Below are 21,220 nucleotides of genomic sequence, written 5' to 3'. Positions count from 1 at the left end.
ATTAAAAAAATGCACTATGGGGGAGAGGGCAACACGTTGCGTTAGCATGCTAAACTAGCTAGCTAGAGTTTACTTAGTTACATTGTTGACGTAAGCTGTTAATAACTGCACTATCGACCAATTGCAGTTTAGTTAATAGTGGTTTAGTGCCAGACACAGTATGCAAATGAGCTTTAAATTGGTCTTAAATATATATTGAATTGTTTAGCTTAGCGATTAAGCTAAACAATTAACTTTCCCTTTTTGAAGGCAAAAGCCGTCCTCAACTTTTAAAATTAATGTGCGTGGGTCACACCATGGACCACACAGGACGCGGAAGCGCGCGAAACGCCCCAAACTCTTTTTTGTCGGCCATATCTTTCTTTATAGGTCCATTGGCCATGTCACTACACGATCTGAGGAGCCTGCACGATATGAGGTGCGCGTGCGCAAAATGGCCGCCATCGTTGACAGCCCGCTTAGTTCAGTGTTTTGGAGAGCCACAGACTGCACCAAAAACAGACTGTAACTCGCTCAATTCTGAACCGATTTTCATGAAATTGAGTTTGTTATGAAGATAGAACAATTAATCATGCTACTGATTACGTGTTGGAATTAAATTCAGTTAAGGGGCCGCTGACCCACGGACTTTGTGTGTGTGAGTTTGTGCTCACGGGGGAACTTTAGGAGGGGGCGGGGGTGAGGACGCTGACGTGCGTTGCCTAGGCGACTGCGGGCTTTCCAAGATGGCGGCCGTTCTGCGCATGCGGTCCTCATATCGTGCAGGCTCCTCAAATCGTGTAGTGGCAGGCCACATCCTTCTATAAAACGTCCATGGCCACATCAGGAGCGAGTTTCTCCTCGCCATTCTGGGTTGAGTTGGTCTTTACTATGGCTTGGATAACAACCTCATCAAAATACAATGTTTTTATGTTTTCTCACGAGTGTGCATGCATGTACACATCAGGAGGGGGGGGGGGGGGGCTAGTTTTGATATCTTTAAAAAAAAATGCATTTTATTTTCCCATTCCCAGTGTGAGTTGTTATCCTGATTCAGTTAACACATCAGTTACACCTTTGTAACCTTAGCCTAGTGTCCATGAAACGTGCTTTTTCAAGGCGGAGAGGCTGTCTGCAATGCATTTCCTATGGTAGGACGTGTTGGCAGCGCGCCTATTAAAATGCCACTGACGTTTAAAGAAGCTCAGAGTGCGTTATGTGAAACAATTTAACTTTTGACTGTTTGCATGTATAAAAAAACTGTTTCATAATAACCTAAATATTTACTCTGTTATTAAATGTGTTTTTCAGCTGCTAATATAAGTACAGACATGCTGCCCTGCCTCTCTAAGGAGGACTTGCGTGATCTCTTTCCTGGGCCAGAGCACTTCTTAAGAAGACAAACCATTTGGAGACTCACTCATGATGAAGATAAGGTAATGATACATTTTAAAAATTGAGTTTTTTTTGTATGTTGTCACAGTGTACTGTTCTTTGCCTTAATATTACCACAAAATAAATGTATATTTCATACAGGGTCAGGAATCAGACCTGTGCACACCAGGCACCTCCTCTGGGACCAGTGATTTCAGCCCCACTCCCAACCCCTCAGTTTCCTTTCCCTCTCCCTCCCTCCCCTCTCCAAGCCCAAGGCCTCAACATGGTTCCGGCAGAATCGTACAGCTTGTCAGCCCACAGTATGTTGTATACACAGACACAGAATTGGAGCAAGCAAGAAGCACCTTTTTTGAAAAACAGCGTACTGGAGAAGAGGGAGAATATATGCTTTCCAAAGAGCTTCGCTGTCGATTAATCAGGAATACAGTAACAAGCATGAATACTATTAAGAGAGCAGCAGGTGATGACTTCCAGTATCCATGCAGCCGTGAACTCACTGTAATGGCTCAGCGTCTCATTGACTACTACCCAATGCTTCGGGACAGATCTGCGACCACTAGAGCTGAGTGGGTAAGTCACTATTCAGGTGTCCATCTTGTGGGTAGCATTGTTTTCCACTGCATGACAGTCAAAATGCAAACATTTGCCAATTAAAATGGGAGGGATGTGTTTCATCTAGTTTAATCAAGGCAACGTGCATGTACTGGTTTGGCTTAATTTCCAGATACGACTTTGTTTAATGTGATTTATTAAACACTCCGTTTTTCTGTCTTTTCAGGAATCTGTGAAGAAACAGCTTAAGAAAAGGGTCCAGAATGTGACAACCCCCAAAAAGAAGCAGGGGGCGACTCCTTCAAGAAAGAGGCCACGGAGCCTTAGCTTTCAACAAAGCCAGGAGATGTCCACCGACACTGACGAGTCCACCTCCTCAACTTTGATCTTGGAGAGATCACCACCATCCAGTTGCAGCTCCCCAGAGTTTGAACAGTCTCATTGTAAGTACACACATTGAAACAGTAGATTGCGTTTCAGTATAAATGCAACTTTTAATATTATATTTAACAAGGGACAATTTCATATTTTTAAGAAAATTCTACAATGTCATCATGCTGTTATGAACCGTTCTTGTTCTAGATTACTCATATGTTATTGTCCTATTTTAATCACTGTGGGTGTTTGTTTGTTAATGTCCCATTTAAACTGTAATGTCTAGAAATGGTAATAGTGGTCTTAATGATAGGCTACATTTAAATGTTAATTGGTGTGGTTTATGTTTTCTAGCGTCAGAAACTACTGAGAGCCCACAGAACCAGGCAAGACATTATAAAACTTTACAGGAGATGTACAAAACCAAGGCCAGACCCAACAAGAAGGATGTTTCTCAGCTCCTGGACCTTGAATTCCAAGCAAGACGGGCCTTCATTTACTCTGATGACGCTAAGGAGCAGGACAGGCCTACCAATATCCTTCAAGCTTATCCCTGCTTCAGAGAACTGGATCATGTAAGCAGATCTATTCAATGTATATGCTTCTTAAGCCTGGTTAGTGGTTTGATGTTTTGGTTCGTGCAGGTTGTTCTTACAGATCTCAGTCTAGAAAGATTCTATAATGGTTTGTACCTAGTCAATTACATTTTTTAGTTGTGGTCCCCATATTTTCACTGTCATAGAAAGTTTTATAGCCAGATTTTAATTATACTTTAGATATTAATATTTCTTTGTCTTATGTCTGTCTGTGTGTTAGCTAATGGATGAACTCCAGCGGATGCTGAATCGAGGGAACTCCCACTTCATAACTGAAATGAAGACCCGGTGGAGGGACTTTTATGCGAAGGCAGAGTTTTATGGAGTTTTCAAAAGGGTCATGAGAACTCCACTGCTGGACAAAGGTGAATGACTCGACATCATTGCAAATGAGGGTCACCCCTCCATTTATCACACGCGTATAAATAAAGGTTATATGAATACTGATAATGGAGAATTCCATAAAAGTATTGTTTGTTTAATAACTGGTTGCAGGAAAACAATGAGACTTTTTTTGTTTTTAACAGTAAAGCAGTCACTCGCCCTGCTGAAGGCTTTGCCAGACATGTTCCCATCACCTGTGGTTCCACCCAAGAAGTTAGGACATGCTAGTGAGGCTATGCTCCACGTCCTCGGGGTAAGAAAATTCTGCATGTATTTAAGGGTGTATTCACACATGCCGTGTTTAGTTCGGTTGAAACGAACTCAGATGCACTTCTGCCTTCGGTGCGCATCTTTCAGGCAGGTGTGAATACAGCAATCGCTATCTTATCGATAGTTTCCTATATCGATGTTTCCTATTCTTCACGCGAGCTGCGCGTCCAGCAGCAAAAATACAGTAAAAATTATGTTTCACATCGTAGGCTACAAGCCACATAACGTGGCATTGACATGGGGCTACATATTATAACCATATGAAACAACAATAATTTTATGTTTTTCTTCTTTATTTAAAGGCTAGATGTTGGCCTTTTTATTATTTTTAACCCCATATCATATCAATGATAAATTCGATTTTACTTCGTTCTTCCTGCTTCTCTCCACCCCAGAATGTCCGTCCAATGAATGAATGATCTCAGATCACGTGTGGTTTTGCTTCGTAATGCTGGTTCACTTGCAAAAGGGGCAATATGAAAGTGGACCACACCAAACAAAAAAAATCTAAACTCTATTTGGTCTGGACCAAAGCAAGTGAACTAACGGACTTTCCATGTGTGAATACACTCTAAGAATTTTCCAATTATTTTACCGTACGATACAAAGAGTGAATTGTAAGCATATTTTTTCTTTTTGTGTTCGTCAGTCTGCAGAAGACCCCAACACCTTTCTTCAGACCAGACCGCTCTCCAGCCCTGTCGTCGTTGTCTGCGAAACTAACTGTATCCTGGCCATTGGAACAACGCCTGTTCTAATCTTCACAAAAGAGGACATCTATGACTGTGTAATGTATCTCATGGCTTGTTATTATGCCTTTCACCTTACGTATCCTAAATGCATCGCAACACTCCTGTCTGTGCTGCAGACCGAAGTCCTCTTGGACACGATACACGGCCGTGATATGACTTCTTCCTACAAAAGGGCTATGGCAGAGTGGAAAAAGTTTACTGAGTAGGGTTGCACATGCAATGTGACATTTCTTTTCTTTTAGGAACACAAACACACAGTAATAATGTGACATATATCTGTATATCCCTTTTAAGATAAGTTGTTGAGTCATGTGCTGGTTCTTCCCATATGCATGAAGACCAATAAAGAAGTGAAAAGAAATTGATTCAGATTCATATCTTTATTTAAGCAATCACCACTGCACATTTAGTTCAGATTATAAATTATTTTTTTCTTAATGTCCATGAATACTGCAATAACATTGGATGATAATGATAAATTTAAGTATATTTTTCTACATATTAAGAAAATAATTCTTAAATATTTTCTTGTATCCAGACAAATGTACTTGTTTTAAGTGTAGCTGTACTGATTTTAAGATATGTTGCCTAAAATATAGCCTTATTTAAAGATTATGGCACTAGCATATTCTGAATTTAAGCACATTTTCCTAAATATTGAGAAAATAATGCTTAAATATGTTCTTTGTATCTAGACAAATGTACTTGTTTTAAGTGTAACTGTACTGATTTTAAGATATGTTGCCTGAAATATAGCCTTATTTAAAGATTATGGCACTAGCATATTCTGAATTTAAGCACATTTTCCTTAATTTTGAGAAAATAATACTTAAATATTGTCTTTGTATCAAGACAAATGTACTTGTTTTTAGTGTAGCTGTACTAATTTTAAGATATGTTGCCTAAAATATAGCCTTATTTGAAGATTATGGCACTAGCATATTCTGAATTTAAGCACATTTTCCTAAATATTGAGAAAATAATACTTAAATATGTTCTTTGTATCTAGACAGATGTACTTGTTTTAAGTATAAACACACTTGTTTTAAGAAATGTATGGGTTTTTTGAGGCTAGATATATAATCTTGTTTTAAGAAGTCTTGGCAAGCCCAGTTTTCTTGTTCTGTTGGCAGATAATTTTGCTTATTTCAAGTAAAATATCCCTCATTTTATTACTTTTTTTTCTTGTTTTTTTAGGCCGAGTTTTTGCAGTGTAGGCCTACTTGTACTCTTGAGTACTTGAGTAGTCTTTTCACTGCATACTTTTTTACTCTTACTTGAGTAATTATTTGTATGAGTACTTTTACTTCTACTTGAGTAATTATAATCTTAAAGTAACTTACTTTTACTTGAGTAAATTTTTTGGCTACTCTGCCCACCTCTGTCTGTATGTGGCCCTCAGTGAAAAAAGTTTGGACACCCCTGGCCTAGAGGAAAGGTGGCCCACCAGTAACCATAAGGTCGCTGGTTCGATTCCCGGCACCGGACAGGAGGGTGTTAGCTGGTATTACGTCTACAGTGCCCACCATCACTACCATTGTGTCTGTGAGCAAGACACTTAACCCCAAAACTGCTCCAGGGGCGCTGTACTACGGCTGACCCTGCGCTATGACCCCCTCCGAAGTGTGGTAACTTGAGAGGGGATATGCAGAAAGACACATTTCAATGTAACCATTGACTGATGAAATATTTCATTTATTTTCACCCTACAATGATTGTTTAACCAACAGAATTATCATTAAACTTGTCAAACACTGTTTTTGACTTGTCTGAGCTGCCCTGCCTCTTGTCAATTGTGGGGCTGCTTTTTTGTGTTCTTTATTTTGAATTAACCAAGAAAATAAAAAATAAACCCCCCAAAGCCAAAATCTCAGTTGGTGCCTGTTGTACAGCTAATTAATTTTCTACAAAATAAACATATTTTATTATGTCCTACAGTGGTGTGACCGGCCTCATAGAAATAAGGCTCTTTTGTTTTTGCCTGCCCTCAAGGCCAACTGAAATGTGTTCCTGTGCTCATCACACTCTCTCTTCTTGAATAACCTTTTGCGGAAGGTCGACGCTTGTAATATTCCTGCTGATGTTATCTGTATTATTACAGGGCTTTGGGCTGCTAGATAAACACATCAACATGTGGAGTACTCTGCACAATGGCTCTCCATTCACTGCACTTGTGCATTGTTGCTGACTGATAAGTGTTTATGTCTGGCTTATGTGATGCTTGGAAATCATCTGGGCTATTAACCATGTTGGATAAAGAAAGCTGTGCATTAGATAAGCTGCAGGAGGCGGTCACATTCAATGTCAGTACAAAACAAAAGTGAAATACACAGCAAAGCAAGAGTGCACAGGAACATATTCACCTATCTTATGAACTTTAAAGACCTACTTCAGCGGTGGGAATATGAAGGTATATTGAACTCTGAGATCCTATGTAGTATAAATGTGCAAATATTTTAGAAATCTGTTCATCCTACCCTGAGAAAAGACAGAAAGAGTGTTTTTTGTCTGTCAACTGTCTAACCCTACATATTCCCATGTGTGACATTACGCATGGGAAAATGTAGGGTTAGGATAAACAGGACAGATGGGCCAAGGGAAGACTGAGGGAAGACTCAGGGAAGAAAAACCTAATTCTTTATATAAGAGCGATTTTATAATGATGGAACGCCAGTTCCGTATGGGTTAAGTATTCCTTTACAAGAAATCACTTTCGCTCCAGGAAGGAAAGCCATCCCCCTACCATTAACAACATCACATCGTTGTTCTGAAACAAAGATTATAGCTCCCTGCAATATTTACAATTAATAATACATAGACAATATCTAAATGTGAGCAAAGGGCAGGAAGCCTGAGTGGAATGGAGGTGAAATGAATGAGTAGCCACTATCCTAAAATGAAGACACCATGGGGACTAACCACAAAGAGTGTGGAAATAATACACATACATCATGACAGATCTATTAGTACAGGCATTTTGTAAGAACATAGGGGTGGACCTTAAAAAAATTGCAACAGAAACCATTCCAACTGTTTTTGACTCATGAATATGTTATAAATAACATACTAAAAGTCTTAAGGAATCCATGTGGTGGAAAGTTATTTTCTAAGGGTTTTCTTAACCACACCTTTTATGCCAATACAACATCAGAAACAGTGAAGGTCAGTAGTTAAGGGTGAATCCAATGTTTTTCCGAAAATGAAAGCCCAATATCCGAAAACATCGCTTTGACTTTATAATTTGGGCCTATGTTGCATAAACATTGTGTAGCATTTTATGAATTTTAATTTTGTTCTCTAACAAAAGACATAGGCTTAAATGTTTGTAAAATAGCCTACTATAACAATATAAGAAAACACAAATATTTGTGAATGCTAAACTGGCACAAATTGATACATTTTTTAACTGATGAACATACATTTTAATATGAAAATATTTTGGTGCACAGACGTACTACTAGTTCAAAGTGCAGCCAGAGCAGTACTAATGCAATGTGAAAGGGGTACATCAATGCATACCATGAGTATGCATTACCCTCTGACCCCCTCTGGAGTGTGGTAACTTGAGAGGGGTGATGGGGGGGAAGAAGACAGCCTTCACGTGGCCCCCCCTGTGAGTAGCGAAAGGGTAGTTGCAAGGTTGCATGCCCCAAAGCGAAACCAATGTCTTCAACACGTCTATGGACCCCAGCACAAACGCTAGCACTCCTCCAAGTCAATGTCGAAGGGCTCACCACTGCCAAGGTCACCATCCTTGAGCAATTAGCCAGCAGGAACGATGTGACTGTGATTGCCCTGCAGGAGACCCATGGGGAAAACAGGAACATCCTAAGGGTCCCTGGGTACACTCTGGCCGGACATACCACCGATAAACACCACGGCATCGCCACATTTGTCCGCGATGACATGGCCTGGTCAGCTGCAGGACAATCCCCAGACGTCGCAGACACAGAATGGATCTCAACCAAAGTGCAAGACATTAACATCGTTAACATCTACAAACCACCTCCCAGCAGACTGGACCCATCATCACTCCCGGATGTCCCAACCCCTGCCGTGTACACTGGCGACTTCAATAGCCATCACACCGACTGGGGGTACAGCAGCTCCAACGCTGACGGCGACTCCCTGACAGAATGGGCCTCAACGGTTGATGCAATACTCCTATATGATCCAAAGGAGCCCCGTACCTTCTGCTCTGCACGCTGGAACAGCTACACCAACCCAGACCTGGCCTTTGCTAAATGGCCCACCAGCCAGTCACTTCCAGTGAGACACATCCTGGACATGTTTCCCCGGTCGCACCATCGACCATCCCTCATCACGATCCCATCTGTGATCCAACCTGTACAAGGAAGGGATGCCAAAAGATGGAACTTCCGGAAAGCAAACTGGGAGCGTTTCACTCAGCACGTGAACAGGGCAGCTGCTGGTCTTCCACCCCCGTGCCCCAACAACCTGAACGAAGCCTATGAGTCCTACTGCAAGATGCTTCTGACTGCTGCTAAGAAAAACATCCCCCGCGGCATCCGCAAAGCCTACGTCCCCTGCTGGGATGACGAATGTGAACATCTACTTCGTGCCCACGCAGAAGCACAGAACAACGTGGACAGGGACAAAGCAGCAGACGAGCTCTTCAGCAGGCTTAACGACAAACGCAGGCAACGTTGGACAGAGACTGTGGAGTCAATCGACTTCACACACTCCAGCCGCCGGGCATGGCAGACCCTGAACAAGCTGACAGGAAGGTCTACAACCCCAGCACAGTGCCCCATCACAGCAAACTCCATCGCATCGCTACTGCTCAGTAATGGCCGGTTCCCCAAAGCCGATAAGGCCTTCACCAGATCAACATCTACAAGAGCCCATGAGTTGCTCAGGGCCCCAGGATGTGACTCCGGTCTATCCATGGACTTCTTGGCGCAAGAAATGGAGCAGGCCATCCAATGCCTGAAGACTGGCAAGGCCCCAGGTGTGGATGGTATCCATGTGGAGTACATAAAACACCAAGGGAAGAATGCGACCGACTGGCTCTGCTTTTTCCTCTCCGCATGCCTTCGCCACTTAAAGCTGCCAAAGATCTGGCGTCGTGCCAAGGTGATAGCCCTGCCCAAGCCTAACACGCCAATCAATGTCCCCCAAGGATATAGGCCCATCTCACTGCTCTGCATCCCATTCAAACTCCTGGAACGCCTCATCCTGGCTCGTATCACCCCAGTGGTCGACCCCCAGCTACCTAAAGAACAAGCTGGCTTCCGAAGCGGCAGGTCTACAACAGACCAGGTAACCCTCCTGTGCCAAGACATCGAGGACAGCTTCCAGACAGGGGAGAAGGCTGGCGCCGTCTTCCTCGACCTTACAGCCGCCTACGACACTGTCTGGCTACGCGGGTTACACCTGAAGTTACTGATGACCATCCCAGATAGGCATATGGTGAGCTTTCTAATGGAGATGCTAAGCAACCGCAGCTTCCGGCTACTGACCAACAACGGCCAAAGCAGCAGGGTGAGAAAGCTCAAGAACGGCGTCCCACAGGGTTCAGTGTTGGCACCTATGCTGTTTAACATCTACATCCATGACCTACCCCCAACAACATCTAGGAAGTACGGTTATGCAGATGATCTGGCCATCCTACTCAGCAAACCATCCTGGCAGGCAGTGGAGGAGGGCCTCTCGGAGGACATGAACACTCTGTCCTCGTACCTGAAGAACTGGCGCCTCAAACTCAGCGTGGACAAGACTGTGTCCACAATGTTCCATCTTAACAACAGGGAAGCGTCACGCCAGATCAACGTCATGGCTGACGGCACCCGGCTACAGTCTCAAGCCTCCCCTACGTACCTCGGCGTAAAACTTGACAGAACACTGTCATTCAAGCAACACCTGGACAGTGCCAAGGCAAAGACCACCGCCCGTACTGCACTTATACGTCGACTAGCCGGTACAACATGGGGAGCCACGACGAGGACACTGCGCATCTCCACCGAGGCCCTGGTCTTCACTGCTGCTGAGTACTGTGCCCCAGTCTGGTGCCGCAGTCCGCACGTAAAAAAGCTTGACACTTCCCTCAATGAAGCCCTACGTACGGTCTCCGGATGCCTACGAGCCACCCCAACCCACCAACTACCTGTTCTAGCTGGAATCGCCCGAGCCGAGATCAGACGGGAGGGAGCCATGCTGGCTCTTGCTCAGAAGGCACTGACGAGTGAATCCCACCTCCTCCACAAGACCAAGACCACAGCGCAAGCGCCTCAAATCCCGCCGCCCATTTGACATACATGCCCAGGAACTGCTCAGCTCTACACCAGCTGACACCAGCAGAGCTTCCTGGGTCAAGGCCAGATGGACGGAACAGTGGAGAGCAGCAGTACCATCCAGACTCCACCGCTACATTGAGGATCCCACAGACGTCCCCGGCGAGCACCTACCCCGCAGGCAGTGGACAACCCTCAACCGCCTGAGGACAGGTGTGGGACGCTTCGGAGAGTCAATGCAGCGGTGGGGCCTCGCGGACAGCGCCCACTGTGAATGTGGAGACCCCCTACAGACTGTAGATCACGTCCTGACCAGCTGTCCCAAACATCGGCCACCAAATGGCGACCCTGGCCTAACGAACCTGGATGACGAGACGCTGGAGTGGCTTGCTACAACCGAGCTGAGGATCTAAAGACATACGCAAGAAGAAGAAGAAGAGGGGTGATGAGAAAAGACTAATTTCAATGTAGCCTTGTGTAATTGACTAATAAAAGAAACTCAACTTAGTATTCAGATAGACTTTTAGGTTTATTTAATAGTTGTATAAATCCTTGGAGCAAGTTTTCTTAAACAGTGTGGTTTTCCTCATTGTCTTCCTCATCATCCCCCCCTACCTGAGATGATTTTGCACCCCCAGATTATTTGCAGGTACCGCATGCAACAGAGCACTCAATGCCATGCTTCTTGCATGTGCACTTTCAGTTGTTACAGTCTGTCTTGCATGTGCAGTTCTTGTGAACCTTTTGCAGCAATTATGTGTCTGCACTGCTTCACAATCGATCTTCACTGAGGATCTTTGTACTGATGGTGATCACCCGACCCCTCTTCTTGAATGTGTTCTCAGCAGTAGTTTGTCCATCCATGCTAACCAAAATGGTGTTTCCGATGGCCTTTGACCTAGCAACATTTGAGGATAGGTGCAAGAAACTGCACAAGCTTGGATCCAAGCAGTAATTGTGTCTTTCTAAGATTTTTTTCAATTAGATTTGGAGAGACAGAGTAGAAATGGGGCAAAGAGGGGAATGACATGCAGAGAACTGAACCAGGCCGTATTCTAACCTGGGTCCTCTGTGGGGCATGGGCCTCTAGGGGGACACTCTAACCACTGTGCCACGAGAGCCCCCTGTAATTGTGTCTTTCTTGGAGATTGTTCAGAACTGTGTGCATTGTTAACTTCAGCACAAGCTGGCATGGAGTGAAGCCATGTCAGATGTTGCAGCTATGTCATCCCCTGCACTCTTGTGAGGCCACCAATGGTTTTCATACTGTCATTAGAACCTGCTCAAGATCCATAGACATGCCAGCCCATAGGTGATCACTCCATCTGACCACATGGAATCCCTCTAGAAATATCTGGTTCAAATCTGGATGTTCCAAATGGACCTTGCACATCCACTGCACATACTGTAGATGTGGGCTGATTGTGTGTAGAGATTATGCCCTGATACTGCCATGAAAGGAATCATTTCTGATATTGCTCCATAGTGAAGTTCCCAATTCCCAGTACGTTCAGCTTTCAGAAACTTGCTAAATATGTCTACCAATGGATTTTAAGGATTCAGTTTAGCCTTTGAGAAATCTTATTCCGAGAATCACATCAGAATGGCAAGCCTTCTCTGCAGACATCCCTCCATCAGCTTTGCATAGATTGACACCAGAGTTTTTTAATCGATCTCCAGCAGGTATCATCCGCTGATGACATCTCTCCATCACAATATGTTGTATGCAGCTGAAGGGGAGTCACAACAAGTGCATCACACAGATTCAGGCCATTGAGGACACCATCAATGCTAGTCAATCTTATCCTCTTCCCTGTCATAATGTGCACAACGGCATTGGCTGCATAAAAAAAATCCACAAAATCTCCATCACTTCCTCTTCCCAGCACCAGCCATAACATGCCCAATGGACCCCTAAAAACTAATATCAGTGTGGAAGCCCCAGAGTCACTAACATAACCTCTGGCTCAGCTTCTTTCATAAGAAAGGCCTTCCACCAGTGGTTGATTAAATGTGATGATTGGGGTGGAATTGTGGCAGTGGGCATGTTCACATAGGCACTTACATGTGGAGTAGATGCACTTGGTGTCACTATGTCTCATATCGACCACAAATGTTGTTTTCCCCGAGTTATTGCCATGCTGTGCATCATACTAGACCATGCTGGCCTTTGTGAGACAAACAGGATGGCTGTTTTCCATATGAGTTCCAGGTCTGCTGTCGGGTCATGTGGTTCTGATCTCTCTCTCTCTCTCTCTCTCTCTCTCTCTCTCTCTCTCTCTCTCTCTCTCTCTCTCTCTCTCTCTCTCTCTCTCTCTCTCTCTCTCTCTAACCAATAAAGGCAAAAATTACCAAAAAACAACTTGACATTTTTAGGATCCGGAAAACTTTTCATAAAGTGATGGCAAGAAAATGAAATCAAATGAATATAATGACCTAATAGTTAATAATTGATTTGCATTGCATCCAACACCATATCTCTTGTTAAACAAAGTTGTCGGTTGATTTGGAAAGCACTGAACTATTTGTGTAGATATCATAAAGGAATGTAGGCCTATGTATAAATAAATAAAAATAACACGGGCCACAATTGGAAATTGTGGGTTTTTTGTAGTTTTTTACAAACATTTAAGCCTATGTCTTTGTTAGAGAACAAAATTAAAACTCATAAAATGCTACACAATGTCTATGCAACATAGGCCCAAATTATAAAGTCACAGCGATGTTTTCGGATATTGGGCTTTCATTTTTCACCCTTAACTACTGACCTTCACTGTTTCTGATGTTGTATGTGGTATCATTGTAATCCCTGACCATGAAAACATAGGGGTAGACATTACTAGTTGTGTGTTATTATGTTTGGTTCAGGAGTTATGAGGAAAAATGCATAATTAGGCTATGGCGGAAAGTAAAATGGTCGCCACGGCAACCATGATTACATTTTGCAATGGCTAAATATCTGAAACTCCTCAGGGCCCCAAACTGTATAAGTGTACCAGGTTTCATGCTTTTCTGAAAAGGTTAACAATTTGGCACATATCCCCTCTACCATAAAACAGTACTTTAGGAAGCCGAAAATTGGCATAAAAGGTATGGTTAAGAAAACCCTTAAAAAATAACTTTCCACCACATGGATTCCTTAAGACTTTTAGTATGTTATTTATAACATATTCATGAGTCAAAAACAGTTGGAATGGTTTCTGTTGCAATTTGTTTAAGGTCCACCCCTATTTTCTCACAAAATGCCTGTACTAATAGATCTGTCATGATGTATGTGTATTATTTCCACACTCTTTGTGGATAGACTATATCTTGTAAAATTATGTAATATTGTTTGAGCAATAGCAGCAGTGATGTTTTTTGCAAAATAATGGGCATATTATTGGCATGTTAAAGCAAGACACTGCATAGGGTAAACATTTTAACGTATGGTTATCATCATGAAACTTTGCCAGTTGATAGCTTACATTTAAACTTTTTTTTGTATCACAATTGTTTCAGAAATGTTTGAATTAGTGGTGGGCCGATAACGGCGTTAACGGCTGCGTTAACGCCAAACTCTTATCGGGCGATAAAAAAAATATCGCCGTTAATCTCTTAATTCCACCTCCTGTTCGGCTCAGGGGAGATGCTGTTCGCCGTCGGGGTGAACCCCCTTCCGCACGTGAAGGCTCGCTTCACGTGCGGGAAAGCTATAGTGTGAGCGGCCACAGCTTGTATTTTGGTCATATCTAACACTGGACTGCAGGCCTATATAAAAGTGTTGTACCTTTGCTTTCTTTGGGTTAAAAAAAACTCCATCAACTCAGTATCCGTCTAGTCCAAAAAAACTCTGTCAGCTGCTGCTGCAGACGGTGTGCAGACGTGCTCGGAGAATCGGCATCGGCGCATCAACAGTCATTCAATGCAGCGGCAGTAATCATACAACCGAACGGTGTAGAAAGTCCCGTCAGTTAAAAATAGTGATCCAGATTTTAAATCCATGTTAAAATCGGAAGGATATAAAGCTAGTTAGCTTAAAAAAAGTAGCAAACATGTCAACTGTGATGTGTTCAGGCCGGCTCAGTAATATGATTGATGTGTTCAAATGCAACACAAAAAAAAAGAAATTTGAGATTTTGGCGAAACTTGTTTTCCCAGCAAGATAAAATAGATAGTAAAGATGGAATGGAATTATGACCTGTTTAATGTCCTATCTAGAGCTATGATCATATCAGCAATTAAAGCAATAATACAAGTTCTATTTCAACAAAATAATAGAAAATTATCAATTTTGATATCAATAAAGACTTGGATCGTTAAGGAGTCTTGAAAATGGTATCAATATCAATACAAATTAACTCTCCTGTCATCTGAGAGAAATTAAGATGATTTAATTTTTTTAACCGTTAGTATTTACCGGTTAAAAATATTATCGGTTGACTGGTTTACCATGGACATCCCTTATACTGTATAAATGTATATCATACATTGTATGTTTTTTTTTGTGTTATCCCAGTTAAGTTTATTATTAATTTTTTATCATTTAATATTACTTTTAATAGTTCCGGGACGTTGGAGCAATAACCTGGTGTTTTGACACTTCAGTGTGCACTGTGAATTTGAAGTAATGTTCAGTTTTTGAATAAAGATGCAGCATTTACAAATGTTTATTTTTTTTATCCGATTCATCGATTAATCGAAAAAATAATCGACCGATTAATCGATTATTGAAATAATCGTTAGTTGCAGCCCTAAACAATTCATCGTTACCTCTTATGGCCTACAGTTCAAAGTTCATGTTTAACTGAATAAACAGTTTGTAAACACAAGTACATCTTGTTGAACATTATTTATTTTCATCACCAATTATCATAGTAGAACAGCTTCCTCAAGCAGTTTGTGATGCATGTTGGAAACAGGAGATGAGCCCCTGGTCTGATGCGCCACCTGGCTTGAGAAACACGTTCTCAAAGACTTACTTTGAGTCATTATTTAGGGAGCACACGCATATTATGAATGAATTCAAATGAGCCATTTTAATCTAGATTAATCTAGATTAATTTCAAAATTAATCTAGATTAATCTAGATTAAAAAAATTAATCTATGCCCACCTCTAATTTGAATACATATGCAAATTTGGCAGTCTTTTTGAAATTCCTTATTTCTTTTTAAAGGATTAGTTAAATAAACTACTAAATGTGGCCTACTTAAATGTTTTATTATATTACTTAGCAATGCAGAACCTTTTGGGAATCTCTAAATGAACTGTTCCTGACTGCTTCTTGTAACTAAAAACCATAAGATTCTAGCCTGGTTCTACCAGACCATTGTACTTCATTTCATTTGTACAGAAGGTCTGGAATCGCTCAATTGACAAACGTTCACTCACTTGGAGGCGGATGTCTGTTGAAGTTTAAAACTATTGGATCTGCCCAGTGCCACCCTGGATCTGCCAACCAATCGCATTGCATTTGGTCGTGACGTATGTCTTGCCCCGGAAAAAACAAAAAAACTCAGCAAAGCTTGTCCTTGAATCTTGAATCTTGCTCCGGCTTTAATTTATCGATATTCGGCAGTGTTGCCACAACAGACTGAATAGCTTCTCTCGTATCCTTATCCATTGTCTTCCTGTGACTACAACTGAAACTGGCGCACAACCTCGACGTAATCGGTCTCAGCCACTCCCTCTGTTCGATGATTGGACCGGCAGAAATCTTTTTGAGCAGGAACCCATGAATACACTGCAGCCCCAGACTGACGGAGCCTTTTTGACTCCTGGTGACACATTTTAGATGTGATGGTTGACGGATGACATTGGGCGACCTATAGTGTCAGTATAGGACATGCTGTTTAACCAGGCTTGTGAGGGGAACTGTAGTGTATGTGTGTGGGGCAGCTTGTATTGGTGCTGGTGGACGTTGTTGGGAGTCCGTCTGAATGCGAGTGTTTTAGGCGTCTGCTCGCCCGCCCCTTGCTCAAGTGGAATTGCTCACGGTAGGGACAGATATGGGGAGCAGCTGTGAGTAATTGTTTGGCTCAGTTTGCCGAGGCTCATCCTGGCCCTTTACAGATAAGCTGCTGTAAATCTCCCCTTCATGTCCGGAGAGAGCAGTGGAGAGAGAGAGAGAGAGAGAGAGAGAGAGAGAGAGAAGAAGATGGTAGACGGAGGAGGAGAGGCAAACACCAGGGCCATGGCCAGCCTTCTGTTTGAAATGCCTCTTCAAGAACCACCACACACAGCTTTCAAATGACTTTTTTCTATCCAGTAAAAATGGGAAAGGCAAAGAAATGAGAGCATTATTCTGTCTTCCTCTTGGTTGATGTCTGTGTGTGTGCTTTAATGCCAAGGAGTTGTCTCGTATGTTCAGAAGGGTCCGAAAAGAGGAAAGAGGGAGATAGGAGAGTGTCAGAGGGGGGAGACGCGGTGTCTGTCTTGCACACTTGTTCAACACGTGAACTGGCGTTTGGAAGATAGCGCAGAATAAAAGGAAGATGAACAGTGAACAAACTGCAACAGCAACACCAGCGTGCTTCGGAATGGTTTTTCTCTTAAGGATTGATGATATACAATGGCTCACACCAACGTCAGAGTAAAGAAACAGCCAGAGCTTTGTTTGTTCCTTTACTATTGTCTTTATCCTGCTTCCTCTGCTAACCTGAAACGATTTGAAGATTTACTCCAAATACTAGTCTGCAGCAGATATTGTATCAGGGGATTGGTATTTGTGTCTGTTTTGCCTCCACCGTCTTATTTCATACTAAATTCCAGAGTTCCAAAATTTACATTTAGGTGTTTATTTGACTAAACCTTGACGTTGTGTGTCTGTATATTTCTCCTGTACAACCATCTTTAACGGACATCATCTCACTCTGAAGCAAAAATCTCAACATCTTAAGCACGTACATCAAATAAACTTATTTTAGTTGCACTTTTCTGAATGTTGAACTGCCAACCCCATGACGTAGTGAACGCAGACTGACTCATAACATAACTAAGAGCCGTGTGTGGAAACAAGTATCAATGTTTTATTTATCAGGTTACTCTTACAGGTGATTACGGTTTGAGTTGTATAAAAGTTGTCAAAAATGTGTAGTGAAAAAGCGCTGGCCAATCTAAGGCCCTGGCCACACATGCAACACTATGAAGTTTCATGTCATTTTATGATGCATATGATTAATATTGTGTTTTGACAGTAATCCGTGTGCCTCATTGCCTTTTCTCCACATTAATGCTTGTGGTAAGTTTTATTTTGAAAGAGACACACCAGGAAATAATAATAATGGATAGGATTTATATAGCGCTTTATTCCCTAAGGACTCAAAGCGCTTTACAGGGTTCCAGGTTCCATTCATTCACACACAGTCATACCGGTGGTGGTAAACTACGATAGTAGCCACAGCTGCCCTGGGGCAGACTGACGAAAGCGTGGCTGCCATTTCGCACCAACGGACCCTCCGACCACCACCTCAAACATACAGCAGTCATACACATTCACACCAGGCAAGGTGGGTGAAGTGTCTTGCCCAAGGACACAACAACCATGACACAGGTGGCCGGGCGGGAATCAAACCGCCAACCCTTGGATCATTGGCCAACCCGCTCTACCAACTGAGCCACGGTCACCCCCAAATGGTGAAACTACAGCGAAAGCTGCTGGTGTCAACAGAGTATATTTCTATCAGTTGAAGCAGAGAGACTCGAGAGAGGCTCGCGTTACTCTGAGTCCAAAGGCCTGTGAACTGTAGACAATAATAGGACACTGTCTCGGAATCAGAAGATTGTATGGTCTCTATGCATGCAGGGCAGTTTTGAATGTTTACAATGAATGTATAATTCATCCAGCAGAACGCTATATGTCAGAGGTGGATGCAACAGCTGAATCTGTGTTTAAACGCCTCTATATGGCCCATATGTCCCTCAAACAGTGGTTCCTGTTTGGGGGGACGTGTGTCTGACATGCAAATGACATGGCCAGTCCATGTAGGTGGTCCATGACTCACACCCATGGTCTCTGTAGACCAGGAGCTTGATGCAGGCCTTCAGGTCTCATGTCTTCAAAGACTCTTTTCCTCAAGTCTGGCGTATGCTCCTCTGGCACAGCTCAGGCCATGGTTGACTTCAGAGTCTCATGTCAGCTTTTTTAGGAGAGGAGGCTTCCATGTGGGCTTCATAAACAGCAGTAGTAGTCGGTTAGCACAATCCAAGCTTCCTGTGGTGTGTGGCATGAAGATCACTGTAATGCAGATTTGGGATATACAATCAATACAATGTTGCATTCTGGGATATGTACGGTGTACGGTGGTATGCTTCAGTGCTACCAAAAGGTGGGTTAGTAACAAAACACAGAGTCACAGTCACTGCCAAATCTGTAGTGTGTGTGTGGCTGCCAGATAGTGGTACAGTGAAACAAGACAGAATAATTAGCCTCAGTCATACATTTTGTTTGACATGAAAAAACCTCGGTCTAATTTCCTTAAGGTAGCCTGCTGTTTTTTTTCTCCACTTAATTCAGTCCATTAGTGACCCCTGATTACCATAGCAACCGAATGAAGAACATTTTCCCTGTGATTCAAATGCATTATTTCGCCAAAAGCCACCAGAAACCATAGTGAAAATGAGACAGGACAGTCAGTCAGCGAGAGAGAGAGAGAGAGAGAGAGAGAGAGAGAGAGACAACAGAGGGGAGAGAGAGACCACCTGTGACTAGGCTACGGTAGCTTCTTTGCTATACTGACTTTGGAAAAAGGCTGTTAGCAGTGTTAGCCTGCCAGGCAAACCTTGAAAAAGTACCAATACAAGAACCTCACAGCCAGCCAAAAGAGCTTCATTTCAGAGCTGGTATATATGAGCTGACTGGAATATTCTATCACTAAAGATGAAACTTTTTTCGCAAGCTTTTCATACAGTCCTTGGATGTGTTCGTTTTTTCTTTCTTTTTCTGCCAATCATTTTTCATTTAGTTTTGCAAAGTTGGATGTTGCCTGCCGTCTGTCATATCAGAGCAGGATTCGATTGTTACTTTTAAAAAAACTGTAATTGTTATTGTTAGTATGACACACTTCAAAGGACCAGAACTGTCTATAGTAAGCATATGGTGCTTGAAACAGGCTTGAACAACGCCACATGTCCACATTTGATTGAGCATTGACAACATGCCAGTTGTCTAGACATATTCCACATTACATAGTTCCAGCATGTATCTACCTTTTACTAATTGTATTTTTTTTTATTCTCATTGTGTACAGATCAGACAGACAAGACATAGCATGCTAGTTAGTAGACAGCGTCAGTAGGTATATTTCTAAACCTTAGAAAAAAAGTCAGGCTAGCTGTTTCCCACTAGCTTTATTCTAAGCTCTGTTCTTAACACACACAGACATGAGATCCAATTGCACTCTCAAGTAAAATAAACATACTAACAACATTTTCAACTTTCCCTTTAAATATGCAATACACATAATGACAAGACTCTATTTATAAAAAGGTCCAGTGCTCTCCCTCCTCCTACAGAAACAAATACCTTATTTTCATCCTGGTATGAGGCACTTTCCACAACCATAGCTCCATTCCTAAAACACCAACCCTGTAAAGGGAGCTAGTAGGTATCGCTTAATGTTAAGTCTTGTCACCATCAGTGTGAAGCATATAGTTACTGCATAGGAAGTAAGGAGTTGATTCAAATTGGACTGGCTGTTATAAGTGGATGTGTAACGCGTCACCTACAGTACGTGTTGAGTTGGGAGTGTATTTTCTGCAGTTATAATGCAGTTAATTGGTGATTCTTTTTAGAAGCCGAGCTGCCTTCCCTCTGGGTTGGCCATGTGACGAGGAGCGACAGGCGCTGGTAATGCAAAAATAATCTGCTAATCTCCACTGTAATTAAACAGATGGAATGAGGTCTTTACTGCTCGCCTCAAATAAGCCTTGAGTTCCCCCCAGGCAGCCACAGACAGAGCTGTGCATAACGCAGCAATGAGAGCCACTAAGGAGGAGGAGACTGCAGAGAAAGACACTGGCATCAAAACCTGCAATCTGCTTCTTTCCTATACAAAACACAGCATTGAATCTTGAAGTCGATTTCCTCTGTTTTAGCATTAGGGCAATAAATGAACAATACCTGAAAACATATCTGGATAATTGAGTGTGTGTGTAAAGTAGGAGTGTCGAAAACCCCAAACACTGATGCATTGATGAAGATGGCAGATAGATATGTCAATCTTCACTCTTTTATTGGGGCGGCAGTGGCGAAGTGGGTATGGAGTTCGCCTCTGGTGTGCAGGGTCGGAAGTTCGATCCCCCGTCTCCCCGCCACATGTCGAAGTGTCCCTGGGCAAGACACTGAACCCCAAATTGCTCCCGATAGTTAGCTTAGTTAGCTTAGCACCCTAGTGCTAAGCCTACCCCGCGTGGTAGCTGCTGCTATCGGTGTATGAATGTGAGTGTGACTGGGTGAATGTGTACAAAAACAATGTAAAGCGCTTTGAGTCTGTGATAAACGGAGATATAGCGCTATACAGGTCCATGTTCTTTTAGCTAACTTCCTGTCAGTTACTGCAGTTAGCAGTCCCCTCGCTCGTCCCTACGTCACCACATTAATGCACTGCGGTCTTCGAGCAGCAAGTTATCTAGCATCATCTCAGATCCATAAGTGTTATAAAACATGATAAGAACCATCA

The sequence above is a fragment of the Ammodytes marinus genome (genome assembly GCF_949987685.1).
Source record: "Ammodytes marinus genome assembly, chromosome: 17".
Lineage (NCBI taxonomy): Eukaryota > Metazoa > Chordata > Actinopteri > Uranoscopiformes > Ammodytidae > Ammodytes > Ammodytes marinus.
The sequence above is the reverse complement of the archived record's forward strand: the minus strand, read 5'-3'. Positions refer to the sequence as shown.